Here is a 12,462-nt window from a genome sequence, read left to right as displayed (position 1 = left end):
CGAATTTCCATCGAAAAGAACAGCTCAAGATGGTTCTGTTTAGAATCCGTAGGGATAGTTGAAGATTTCGATTCCCAATTGTTTTTGCAATACAAGATTCTAAACTATGTGCGATTTAAGGGAAGATTAATTGATTTTTTTGCATTGAAATTAAAATATAGTAATTCTCTCGTCAAATATATACTAATAGTTGTATTATTTACCCATTTACCCCAATGATTAAAATAGTGCACCATCTTATCTTATGAAGTGTTCAACAATATAGTATATAGTTTCTAGTCTAGAAGCGTTGTCTAGTATGACATATAGCATATTATAACAAACTATAACAAATGTAATTAAAAAAAATATCTTATAAATGTGGGGCCAGTTGAAGGACGCCTCCGGGTGCGGGAATTTCTCGCTACATTGAAGACCTGTTGGTGACCTTCTGCTGTTGTTGTTTTCTATGGTCGGGTTGTTGTCTCTTTGGCACATTCCCCATTTCCATTCTCAATTTTAATGTCTTTCTTTCACCTAGTTTGTCTTTCGTCGACTTAACCAACTGATTGACTTCTTTTCAGATTTTCTGTAAATGTTCACAAAGTCTTATGACAAGATATGCTCCAATTTTAAGGTTTGCTTACTATCAATCTATTAATTTGTTTATAGTATTTCGTATTAAATTCTCATTTTATTTCATATTCAATAATTTACTGTAACTGATGATTATTGCATTGCAAGGTTTGAACGTTATGAATAAAACAAATTCATCAACCAAAAATAATTGCCATACGGTTGTCAATGGTTAAATGTGAACAAGTGGAAACCATGTATATTTGATATACACTTGTAGTAGCATAATAAAGTCCCTTTATTAACATTTGTCATTGAATCGTTTTCAAATTAATATTCATAATTATAAAGTTTTCAGACAAAACGATTTTAAGTAAAAATGGTTTTCTCACTCTTTTTAAATCATTGAAAATTGTGTTTAATGCTGTGTTAAAATTGTGATATCAAGCTGTTACATATTAAACATTAAATTGTTAGTGCTTGCAATGGTCTTTGAAAAACCTAGTGCAAGTAACACGTATGAAAGAATTAATCACTGTATAAGTCCACAAGTGATCAAATATTGCGTTATTGATCTACCAGTATTAAGGACAAAACTTTTATTTAGTTTTTTCGACGTTATCAATCAAATATTTTTTTTTCAAAATAAACACTACATGTATAAGCTATGGGGGAAATCTGGAATCATACTTTTTTTTAACAAAGTTGTTATCAATACATTTTTTAAAGAGAAACCGTAACACACTTCTTTTTACCACATATAGGATACGAGTCTGATATAAAGACACATTCTTGTGATTACAGTACTTCAAAATATCATCACTAATCAACCTAAAATAGCTTTACATTGTATTTTGTAATTCCCGGTTGATTTTCAATGTCGACGGGTCAATTTGAATGACAGAGTACGGAAAAAAACAAGCAAGACAGTACATGACGCACACAACAAGCAACCATTATTAGACTAACGAAATGTAAACAATGGTTAAACAGTGAGAAAAACCGGAGCGGATATAGTCAGTAATAACAAACAGCGACATGACAAACAATGAGAAAAGACAATTCTATATTGGAAGGGAAAAAAATATATAATATATAACAACCAACAACCAGCACCCACTTACAACTCTTGACATAGGGCAGGACATTTTTTAGTTAAACCTTCCACGAACTTAGAACAATGATATAACAGCACAACATGAGAATAAACTGTAACAATCAGAAATGGCAGAATACACCAACTGCCGATCTTAATGTAAACACTATTCCTGAAAGCTAGTTCAGATACTTTTAAATTTAAGTAATAAATTATAATCTCATGGAAGTTTAGTGTCTATTAGTGCACATCAAACAGATTTCACTTGACGATAACATGCACAAATGAATCTGAAAATACCTTGTACATTGAGACCATTAACTTCATATATAACTGTATGTTAATACATACTCAGTTCATTGGTATTTATTTATTTTTGTTTCATATGTGTGACTGTTATATTCTGTACGATTTTTTTTAAAGAAAAAAACTACGGATATTTACATTTTTACAGTTCTAAAAAGAATTAAATCGGATACTTTTAATGTAATAAAATAATGTTTCGAGCAATCAGAGTCGGTTGTAATTGGGTTGAATTATCATGTAATCTAACATCAATGTTGATCAAGATTTATAAAGTACATCAGACAAAATATAATCGCGATATTTTGGCTAATTTTAATTAAAATATCTACAAAACGATGGACCATTTTGAAACGAGTTCAATATCATTCAACATGTTAGCATATATTTTGTTAGTGTCAATTGTTTTCTTTTTATCAACATAACTATGAAATATTATACATACTTACGATAGAAACTGTCGCCTAATGGCTTTCCCAATCTGTCCACTTCGGTATTCGTCTTGGCAATTATATAATGTATGTTCTTAATACTGCTCTAATTGTTTCTTAACAATTATTATGTTTTTTTCCTCTAAGTAGATGTTGCATTAATAAAGGTGTCACTTGGCAATAATTGTAAATAACAACATTAAATAGAATTCTATTGCGGTAGCTTTATCAATATCAGAATTGATAGAGATTTTTCTTTTGAAATAGGTATTTTACCTGAAAGCTTCCCAATTTTGATCAATTTTGCTATAAAGTAGCAAATCTCTAAGCAGGTGGAACAAGATCCATAGTTGTTAGAGGAAATGTTTATTTGAGTGATAAATCTATGTAAAATCATAACAATAACATAAAATAAAAAACGATAACGTAAACAGATATACGATATTAATGTCTACGTAACTTTTGAAATCGGATCCGAAACTAAAATAATGCCCATATATTATTAATTTCTGTCCCAAACCCTTTTTCCAAAACAGTAACATTTAATTTTGTTGACAATTCAAATGAATAAAACAATATATAAATATCCATATAACCAACATTTAGCGCCACAATGTGTAAGCATTACTGTAGAAATTAACACAGACACTTTTCTCTGTAAAAATATTATATGGAAGTATAATAATTGATTTTTTCAGAGATAAGTTGCTGTGAAAAATCCCCTTTTCTAATGTCGCAACACCTTTATAAGAAAAATTAAATGGTAACCTACAAAATAACTGCGAAAAAAAACCATCCATGTTCCAAATTAACCACACACAGACTATGCCTTATCTTACTATACATTTCTAGGAATACTATTGATTAAAAACAACACGGTTGGGACCGTGTATTTTTCATATTAGAATTGTATTCAGGAACAATGTCAATACAAGGTTATTAGTGGTGTAGTTACGTTCTATTATAAAACAATCCGGTGTTTAGGGGGGGGGGGGGGGTTAAGGGTTTGAACAGACGAACAATTGATGATGAATGATTGATTGAAATAAATTAAAACTTATTTAAAACTAACTAGTGTTGGCATTTGTATAGACCAATGGAAGTAGATGTTTAATACTAACGGCATTGAAGTCTTGATCACTTTGATAGGTCACTAGTCCGAATACCACATGTAAGAATAGCCAGTAAGATAAATTTGTTATATACATGTAGTGTGCTTGTGAACTTATACGATATGTATTGGGTCAATAAATTCCATATGGGGATGCGAGCTTCTCTTTCATCCCATATAAAATATAATGACCCCATATATATCGTATTATACCGCTAGTAAACCATGTAACTAATAATTTGTTCTCTATAACTATGTAATTGCAGTTTTATGAGAAATAAAGTATTCGTAATGGCATGCATGTTGAGATTTTATTTCCCAGTTGACGTGTTAACTTATTCCCGATTAGGATTTATAAGACAGAGGGTGGTTGTTTGACGGAATTTACTGAGAACAGTAGTTGAAATCAGATAAATGCATGGCTTACGGACGCCATTTTTACCTAATCAACCCTTGCAGACTATCAGAGTCTTTTTTTCTAAAAGAGTTATAGCTAATAATCCTATGTGTCATACTTTTATGAGTTACATTAATTATAAAAATTATGATGTTTTTATTTGCAATAATCGAATAATCAATAAAAATGCATTACGGAACAAATCGTAATAAGTTTTCAGATTTCAAATGCATCCAATTCAGCTAGATGTTTCGATTCGCTTATAAAATGTAAAAAATTTCCAATAGATTTTACAACGCACTTTGTGCACTAGACTATATTTGAACAGAGTAATGGGCTTTCTGTATTGAAACATGACATTCAAACAAATTAAATTTTTAAATATAGGCAAATCAATATACAAAATTTTCATATATGTGAAAAAAAGTAAAATCACAAAAATACTGAACTTAGACGGAAATCTAATCGGAAAGTCCATACTCACATGGACAAATCAAATAACAAAACACATCAAAACGTGTTTCTGGTTTTTAATGGTGTTTTTTTTTTTTTTTTGTATCTTGGATGTCAATAAACAATTCTAAAATTAAAATGTTCCCAGATGGTTACATTGTGTTAGATACTCAATGAGAGCGTTATCCCGAATAGGTGTATCTTATTAACACAAAGATATTATTGTCAATGCAGAAGGATATTTTTCAATAATTTAGCTGGGGTTCTTTCAGCGTTTTACCATATGTTATTGAAAAGTATGATACATGCAGGGTATCCAACGTTATCAAACGACATCTTGGTTTTAAGTATTGATGTACTATTTATCATATATGATATATTCTCATATATCCAAGTGAACTTGAAATTAAGGATACTACTGGTACTAGAAGGACTGCTTCATACATTGATCTTTTCCTGAATATTGACACAGATGGACGACTTCACACGAAAATCTATGATAAACGGGACGATTTTAACTTCCCAATTATCAATTTCCCATTTCTTAGCAGTAACATACCCTCTGTACCTTCGTATGGTGTTTACATATTTCAATTAATACTTAATTCTCGTGCATGTTCACACTATACGGACTTCATATACAGGAGTATGCTCCTAACGCAGAAACTGCTCCAACAAATTTATGAGGAGGACAGATTAAAAATGACACTCCGTAAATTTTACGGACACCATCACGAATTGGTTGATTCATACGATGTATCTTTGTCCAAACTAACTATGGACATTTTTACCACGTGTTAGATTGTGGTTTGTCATGACGTATGATCTTTTTATTACCGAACGTGACTTATTCCCGAATGTGACTGTTTTGCTGAGTGTCAATTCGTATTGCTTTAAGACGTGGCACGGTACTTATCCATCCCAAATTAATTTGTTGGGTTTTGATGTTGTGTTTGTTGTTGTCATCGGATTTTGTCAATGTCCTAACGTTTGTAGTTGTAAATCGTATTTTGTTCTGTTGTATTCATGGGTTGTGTTGGGGATAACTACTCATCCAGCTCATTTGGTAGATTTGATTTTGGATCAAAGAAATTTACACGATATATTTGGTTTGCAATTTGATCAGAAGAAACACCCTCAATGCTAGATAATACAATTAATTATCTAATTACTTCTACAATTAGATATTAATTAGTATTATAATTTTTACTGTTATTAATATAAGTTAGATAAGTCATACAAATCTAATCTTGCATTTCATCCAAATTCTTTCATAATTTTCGGAACACGTTTAAGAAATTTAAATGTGACGTCAGGTTGGGCGTTGCATTGACTATGGCTAACAGGGCTGTGATATTTAATGTATTCGTTTTTATTCTATAGCTAGTTACCACTTCAATTTAATCATGTATATCTATTATATAGTCATTTTATAAAAGAGGGACGAAAGATACCAAAGGGACAGTCAAACTCATAAATCTAAAACAAACTGACAACGCCATGGCTAAAAATGAAAAGAACAAACAGAAAAACAATAGTACACATGACACAACATAGAAAACTAAAGAATAAACAACACGAACCCCACCAAAAACTAGGGGTGATCTCAGGTGCTCCGGAAGGGTACGCAGATCCTGCTCCACATGCGGCACCCGTCGTGTTGCTTATGCATTTTATAAGATATACTGTTTGCAAAACTATGTATTATTCTTGATAATAATGATGCTTTTGTCCAAGGCGACCAACCCTGGCCTCATAACTTTTTGAACTTTTGGTCCTCGGCGATCTTCAACTTTGTAATTGTTATGGCTTTCAAACTTTTTACATCTGAGCATAGTTTTGTGTGGACGTAGAGCGCGTCTGGCGTATAAAAATATATAACCTGTTACCTTTTGATGGCTTTTATGCGTTTGTTTCTCTGTACTATTTTCTCCCATTCATCTGTTTATTTGTAACCCTGTCGTGTAATGTTGTCATTTTATTGTTATAATTAATACTGCCATTAAAGCGGGAGGTTTGTCATGCCACAAAACCAGGTTCAACCCATCATTTTTTCATAAAATGCCCTCTACCAAGTCAAAAGAATGGCCATTGTTACATTATAGTTCGTTTCTGTGTGTGTTACATTTCGCTGTTGTGTTTCTGTTGTGGTGTAGTTCTCTTATATTTGATACGTTTCTCTCAGTTTTAGTTTATAAACCGGATTTGTTTTTTCTCTATCCATTTATGAATTTTGAAAAGCGGTATACTACTGTTGCCTTTATTTATATGTAGCATCACCTTGTTTTTATGATACATTTAGTCAACAGTTATTTTCTTGTTTATTGATTGATGCATGTTCTAACACATAATGTCAATTCACATAGTATCAGCAGATCGCAATTGGTTAAATAACTGTATATTGTGCCTGCATCTTTTTATTCTTCTTTTCGCTTTTTTTATGGGGGAGGGAGGTGCCGTTGATGGTTTTGTTTTGCTTTACTTTGAAATTTTCTTTTGGTAGGGGTTTTCTTTTTCGATTAAGACATGTGAAATAATGTGCGTCCACGATAAAAGACTGATCCAAACCATAATTTGTATCTGTAACGTATCGTTCTTGTTCAGATGAATCGATGCCCAGTGATTTGGATAATTCCTGATTCCCTTTTATGCAAAAGTGTTCCAACACAGAAACAATCACATTACAAAAGGATGTATGGAGCTCAATATTCGTAATATATATATGGAACCGATGGTAATCGATAGAAGATCATACAGTGCATTAGGTTTTATGTATGATAACCATGTTTATGTGCCATTTATAGCTTATCATTGTATTACGTTATGGATTTGTTCGTCAGTAAAGGTATTACTGTGAAATGATATTGTTTAAATCCTCTTTTTTTTAATCCTCTTGTGGATAATTGTCAAGATTTGTCTTATTGCAATCATACAAGTACTACTTATTTCGATATTCTTGGCGTATATTGTTTCTTTTCTGGGTCATGGGGTTGCTGTCGCATTGACACTTTCCCCGGATATCTATATCTTTGTATTCATAAATGATGCGGTATGTTCCAATTTTTATTATTCTCGGCTGAATTAAGCATTGATATTTTGTACAAAAACAACATTGAGGAAGTTGTATTATTCGCATAATGAAATGTTTATGACGAGGACAGAAAGCCCATATCTTGAAGTCAATCACATGACCAGGCAAACATAAGTATACATAGAATGGATGTTTTGCTGGAACTCCCGTACAATATCTGCAATTAAACATTACAAAATTCAAGTGTTTATTAAACTGTATATAAATACAACATTTATGTATATAATACCGTTTTAGTACTCATTTGTTATTGACTGGATTGTAACATTTTGTGTTTTCTTAAATTTTATGTGTTGCACAAAACAATGATAGATAAATCAATTTGTAAATATGGATAAGAATAAGACATTTCAAACATTGTGTTTATATCACCGAATAATTTTATTCAAATTATCTCAATTTTCCAGTTTCATGCTTTTAACCAATTGTGACTTGGATGGAGAGTTGTTTCATAGGCATTCATACCATATTTTCTTATATCTATTCATGATTACGCAATATTTTGTAATTCAATTTCATTTACTTCTTAAAAGATGCATTTGCAAATTCAGGAATATGAAAGTTGGTTTCCATTCGTTCCGTTGGTTATCAAATTTCATTGACCTCTCCCTTTTCGAACTTACCTCAAAGTTCGATATTTTCGTTCATATACTAATACTGTAACCACGAATAATTGTATCATTCAGGTAATGAATAACCTTTCATTATAAATAACCTGCTACTGCACTTTAAACGTTCAATACCAAAAGAGGTTAAAACTTTAAGCAAAACGTTATGCTTACGTATTACAAATAATTTCTGCTCACCATACACATTATGTTTATTGAATGTTGCATTCAGTTCATGTGATGTGTAAATATTACATTGCTATGTTCCCTTAATCTGTTGCCTTTAGTCCATGCTTTGTTGTACTTAAAACCTGTTACTTTCAGTCCATTTGATGTGTATACCTTTCCATGGTGTTGTTTTACCTGTTACATTCAGTCCATGTGATATGTATACCTTTCAATTGCTTTGTTCTCTTTGAATTTTACATGCAGTCCATGTGACGTGTATACCTTTTTTTATTCCTTTGAACCCTTACTTTTTACATTCAGACCATTTAACGTGTATACTTTGCCATTGCTTTGAATCCCTCACCTGTTACATTTAGTCCAGATGATGTGTATACCTTTCCATTGCTTTGTTTCCCTTACTTGTTACATTCTGTCCATTTGATTTGTATAACATTGTATTGCTTTGTTTCTCTTGCCATTTACTTTGTAGTACATACCTGTTACTTTCAGTCCATGTGATGTGTTTACCTTTCCATTACTTCGTTCTCCTTATCAGTAACATTCAGTTCCGGTAATGTGTATACCTCTATATTGCCTTGTATCCCTGACCGGCTACTTTATATCCCATATCTGTTCAGGCTATGCGATGGGTATACATGTCCATTAATTTCTTTGTACCCCTTTCATTTTACATTCAGTTCACGTGATGTGTTTACCTTTTCCTTACTTTATTTCCTTGACCTGTTTCATTCAGTCCATATAATATGTATATCTTTCTATTGCTTTGTTTCCCATACCTGTTACATTCAGTCCATGCTGTGTTTTAAATTCTACCTTTCTGTTGCGTTTTCCCTTACCTAATACTTTCAGTCTATGTGATTTGGATATCTTTCTATTGCAGTGTTCCCCTTACCGGTTACATTCAGTCCATATGGTGTTTATACCTTTCCATTGTGTTGTTTTACCTGTTACATTCAGTCCAAGTGGTGTTTATACTTTTCCATTGTGTTCCCCTTTCCGGTAACATTCAATTCATGTGATGTTTGTACCTTTCAATTGTGTTGTTTTACCTGTTGCATTCAGTCCAGGTGATGTGTATACATTTCTATTGCTTTGTTTTCCTTACCTGTTGCATTCAGTCCACGTGATATTGATACCTTTCCATTGCCATAACACCCAACAATCTCCGTAAATTTGATCATCTAGTATATCTTCTATTTTAAAGTATTTACGATGGATTGTACAAGTAATTAACGAATGTGGTACGTTAGAAAATTCAAACGATGCTTCCTCTGGAAATATTTTCATCCTATTAATCAAAAGATAGACAAATATAAGTAGTTTATTCAATATCCTTAGTAAAGTATGCATGTATTGCGGAAACACATGGGGAAAACATACACTGCCTTTTTATGAATATTTCTGGAAAGACTTTTCATATATTTTTCAGAGTTTTATTTGATTTTTTCCTTAATTTATAGGTGGTACCTAACACTATAGGGAGATAACTCTCTAAAATCAGATAAACGTTTTAATTACGTTGTGTTGTTAAGGGAATATGAAGCTCTTAATGATCAAAATAAGAGTTTGTCAAACTGCTATATAACCACTGTAATTTTCCTGATAAACGGTTGGTTCAAATTTTTTGAAATGTTTATATTTTTATAAACGGGTCAAAGTAAATACTTTGTCAAAATTTTATGAAAATTAAACGGCTTAAATTTATTTTAATGAAGGTGATGGGTACCACCTTAAATAGTCTACAGCTAAACACAGAATACCATTAATAGACAATTATGTTCCCAGAAAAAAAGCACACAGTATAATACAAAATAAAAATTACGGTATTTTACAATAAAACAAACAGTTCCTTAAAAGGCAAACATACCATGCCCAACAAGTTTTACCAATCTTGCTGCTGAAGTCGCGAAGCTTTCTTGTTTTCTTTTTTATTCGTGTTGTAATTTGTATGCTTAAGATTAGTCCTTGTCAGTAATAACAAATCAACCTTCGAAACTGACTTATGGAATGCATACAAAGAATAAGAAGACAAAAGCAGTATTTAATTCTCATGCGTATTTGATGTCAATCCACTAGTGAAGCAACAATGATTACTGTTTATTCTTCCGCAACACATGAGTTGAAGTGTGGTTCACATGACGCACACAACAAGCAAACATTATAAAACAAACGATATGTAAACAGTGGTTAAACAATGAGCAAAACTTGAGCGGATATAGTCAGAAATAGTAGACAGCGACATGACAGATAATGAGAACAATTAAAATTATAAATGACAATTCAATATAGAAAGAAAAAAATATCTTACAGCCAGCAACCACTTAAAGACAAGCTCTTGACCTAGGGCAGGATTATTTTTTTTAGTTTAACCTTCCACGAACTTAGGACAATCGTGTAACAGCACAAGACGATAACAAACTGTAACAATCAAAATGAAAGAAAACACCAACTGCCGATCTAAAAGTAAACACAAAGCCAGTTTAGATACTTTAAATTTAATTAATAAATTATGATCTCATAGACGTAGGTATCAGTTAGTGCACATCAAACGTATTTAATGTGAAGATAACATACACAAATGAATCTGAGAATACCTTGTGCATTGAGACCATTTTGAAACGAGTTTAAAATTATTTAGAATTATATTTTGTTTGCTTTGTTTTGGGGTTTTTTTTCTTCTTTTTATCAACATAATAATGATACGATATACTTACTTACGATAGAAACTGTCGCCTAATGGCTTTCCCCATATGTCCACTTCGATATTCGTCTTAATAATGCTCTACTAATTGTTTCTCAACAATTATTATGTTTTTTCCTCTTAGTAGATGTTGCATTGATAGAGATGTCACTTGGCAATAATTGTAAATAACAACATTGAATATAATTTTATTTGCGGGAACTTTATCAATATCAGAATTGATAGAGATTTTTCTTTTGAAATACGCATTTCACCTGAAATCTTCCCAATTTTGATCACGTTTGTTATAAAGTAGCGAATCTCTAAGCAGGTGGAACACAAAGCCTAATTATTAGGATCTGATTATTTAAGTTAAAAAATGTATGTAAAATCATAACAATAACATATAATAAACAACGATAACGTAAACAGACATACGATATTAATGTCTACGTAACATTTGAAATCGGATCGAACCTAAAATAATACCCGATATATTATTCATTGCTGTCCCAACCCCTTTTTCAAAACAGTAACGTTAATTTTATTCACAAATGAATAAAACCATATGAATATCTATATAACAAACATAAGGGTTTGAACAGACGAACAATTGATGATGTTTGATTTATTGAAATATATTCAGAAAACTTATTTAAAGCTAACTAGCTGTTTGTATTGGCATTTGAATTTGTATAAACCTATGGCATTGAGGTCTTGATAACCTGATAGGTCACTAGTCCAAATACCACATGTAAAGATAGCCGGTAAGATCAATTTGTTATATAGTGCTTAGTGAACTTATGCGATATATATGGGGTCAGTAAATTCCATATAGGAATTCGAGCTACTATTTCATCCCATATGGAATTTAATTACCCCATATATATCGTATTATGTCGCTAGTACACCATGTAACTAATCATTTGTTCTCTATAACTATGTAATTGTCGTTTTATGAGAAACAAAGTATTCGTAATTGCATGCATGTTGAGATTATATTTCCAAGTTGACGTCTTAAGTTATTCCCGGTTAGGATTTATAAGACAGAGGGTTGTTGTTTGACGGAATCTACTGAGAACTCTTTATGATTCAGTAGTTGAAATCATATAAATGCATGGCTTACGGACGCCATCATAACTTAATCAACCCTTGCAGACTATCAGTGTCTTTTTCTATAAGAGTTATAGCAAATTATCCTATGCGTCATATTCTTATGAGTTAAATAAATTATAAAATCATGATGCTTCTATTTGCAATAATCCAATAATCATTAAAGATGCATTACGAAACAAACCGTAATAAGTTTTCAAATTTCAAATCTATCCAATTCAGCTAGATGTTTTGATTCGTTTACAAAATGTAAATTTTTTCCAAAAGATTTTACAACGCACTTTGTGCACTAGACTATATTTGAAAAGAGTTTTGGGTCTTCTGTATTGAAACATGACATGAGTAATGTTTTGACAAGTTAAATTAAAATGATTTAAACAAATTAAATCTTTTAATATAGGCAAATGAATATACAAAATTCTCATATATGTGAAA

Source organism: Mytilus edulis, chromosome 8 (genome assembly GCF_963676685.1).
Source record: "Mytilus edulis chromosome 8, xbMytEdul2.2, whole genome shotgun sequence".
In the NCBI taxonomy this organism is placed as follows: domain Eukaryota; kingdom Metazoa; phylum Mollusca; class Bivalvia; order Mytilida; family Mytilidae; genus Mytilus; species Mytilus edulis.
Note: the sequence above shows the minus strand (reverse complement) of the source record.